Source organism: Octodon degus, unplaced genomic scaffold (assembly GCF_000260255.1).
Source record: "Octodon degus isolate 3935 unplaced genomic scaffold, OctDeg1.0 scaffold00584, whole genome shotgun sequence".
Taxonomy (NCBI): domain Eukaryota; kingdom Metazoa; phylum Chordata; class Mammalia; order Rodentia; family Octodontidae; genus Octodon; species Octodon degus.
Window position 1 is genome coordinate 47086 of NW_004525160.1, and position 2703 is coordinate 49788.

A 2703-nucleotide genomic window follows, 5' to 3' on the forward strand; every position below is an offset into this window, starting at 1 on the left:
ATAGATTTTCACAGTAGGGATGTGCACTCTGTATTTCTCCAGTGAAAATTTTAGATTTAGGACAATTTATTTACAAGATTAATAGTGGCTCTTTGTTTATGCTTTCTCCCATATTCACTGGGCACCTGCTTTTCCCCCCTACACCTCTTTAAGGAAAGGAACAGATTTAGAGTCAGATAATCTGGATTTGTGTTTTTGGGATCTGTTGGCCTAAACAGATATGAGCTTAGTTCCTCAGTCCATAAAATGAAGATCATAATTATGTCTTCTTCAAAGTATGGTTATTGATATATAACCATATATATATATATGTATTCAATCATTTTCAAGTGTAAAATGTTAATTGTTCCAAAGAATTTGGGAGAAGAAAGAGAATATATGATCTTGTATGTGAAAAGACTAAGAACGTCTTTAGTGATCCTTGAAGCTATTCACCAAGGACTAAAAGTATCCTTCAGAGAACAGAATTATTATTCAGTGCCTCTGTGCTCTAAATTGTTTTCAATAAATTTATTGTATCTTCCCATTAGTCACATTGGAAGGTCATTATGAGTCTTACAGATAAATTGAGGCGTGGGAGACCAGACACTGATGTGTGTATATTTAATGCGAATGGTCCTGACCATTACGCTGCACTGCCTATCTCTAGGTGTTCTTCCACATGTGTCATGGTATGCCCTCACATGCCTGCTCTAAAGATTTAACTGAATTAATTTTGAAAATGGTTTTCAAAAATGGGTTTTCTCTGTGATGGATGATGATGTCCCCAAATTTCTCCAGTGTATATCTTTATATCAGTATAGAAAAATAGAATAATTTTGAATCACTGTCAACCTTGTGTGTTTCTACATATGATGAAAAGTAACTGGAATTATGTTCATTTGCTATACTTATGTACACATTATAAGCCATGAAATAAATTGCACTTTCTTCAATGCTGAGAAAGTTTTGTCAGATAATTTGGAGTTAGTACTCCAGATTCTGTAAAACAGAATGTCTTGAAGTCAAATTGCGTTTGTATGAGAATTGTTTGCTAGAAAGATTAGATAATGTACAAAGAAGTGTATGATGACACTTCAGTCATTTCTATATTTTTTTGTTACATGACTTTTTGTAAGTATTCTCAAAAAGCTTGATAATGTATATTTTTTATCACCAAACTTTCATGTGAAAATCTTGGCCCATCTCTAATAGAGGGATCCAAGAAAATCTTATTTGCTTGTGCTATTTTCCTAAGTCTTAGTAATAGAGCTGTTTTGCAAATAGGGGCTCATTTCTTGAAATGAAAGTTTGGAATAATTAAAACTGTAAATTTATATTAGTTTTTATGAGTTGAGCTAGGTATGTAAAGGTCACTTCAGCCAAAATAGTAGAGTAACTAAAAATGCTGTTGTCCTATTGTTTTTACTTAGTAAGAGCTTAGCGATCTGTCAGATATCCCGTTCTACCTCCTCATTTAAAGTATTTCTATTGGAGTAGTGCGATAGCTCAGCTGTCCAGAATGTCTGCTTAGGCAAGTGCACAGGGACCATAGTTTGATTCCCGGAAACTCATACCACACCAGCCCTGCCCCCAGGGTGGGCTGAGCCAGTCAAAAAAACAGAGAAACTAAAAATATGTAAATAAATAAATAAATAAATAAATAAATAAATAAAATATGTTTATTAAACCAGTCATTACTCAGATGTACTTTTATTTATTTTGTTGTTGTTGCAGACTGGAAATTGAGCTCAGAACCTTGCACTTGCGGAGCAAGCTCTTATGCTGCTGAGCTATCTTCCTGGCCCTAGTATTCATATATACTTTTAAAAATAAAAATACAAGTAGATTTATTAAAAGGAAACTCACTTTTACAGTAGCAGCTAAGTAAATTGAGAACATATACATTTACAAAGAGTGATAATCCTAAAAGTTGTATAATTTTATTATATACAGCATGGGCTATTTTTCTTGTGTGTAAAGCAATAAAATATATCAGGTCTTTGGTTAGCTTTAATGTATGAAACGTGCTCCCTGTGTTTTGATTTCTTGGGTAGGTGGAAGGATTACAGACTCCAAGCTGTAATATCACTGCCTAGCCAGTTCACCAAGCCCAGCCACAGGCGATGCAGAGGGCTTTGACTGGCATGCACTTGCATGATGCTTTCTGCCATGAAGTCTCTGATGAGGCAGCGCGGCAAAGCAGTCAGGTCTTTGTCCCATCCTCTGAGGGTTCATTAACATATCACACCCCTGAAGTAAGTGCTGCCTCATCAAAAGGTCATTCGATTTACCTTAAAGAACCTTCAGCCATTTCAGGACATCAATACCTATAGTATTCAAAATATGTTTTCTCTTGTATGGGACCCAGAGACACTACTTTTCCTTGTTCCATCCCATGCAAATAAGGGAAGTCCACATCAGCCGTTAGGTCTGCAGTTTTAGGGGCGATTAAGACATCATGAAACTTGTGGCCACAAAATCCTCTGAAGGCATCTGTCTTTGTTCCATCATGACTATAATAAGCAATCAGCGCAGAACCTCCAGTGAGCGCAACGCATTCAGAAAGTTCCTGAATGACAACCCCAGCATCAGCACACACTTCAGCATGATCCCTTCTTACATAATGTTGCAGAGTAACTTCTGCTGGAGTGACACAAGGCACCAGGACAAACCTCAGCTTCTCATAAACTGTGCATCAGTATCAATGAGTATTCCTCTGCA

At 36.4% G+C, this 2703-nt stretch overlaps 1 pseudogene; it reads right to left on the bottom strand.

Annotated features, from left to right (window-relative positions):
• Window positions 1–1918: 1918 nt before the first annotated feature.
• LOC101589415 overlaps window positions 1919–2703 on the bottom strand; it is a 1491-nt pseudogene continuing 706 nt past the window's right edge.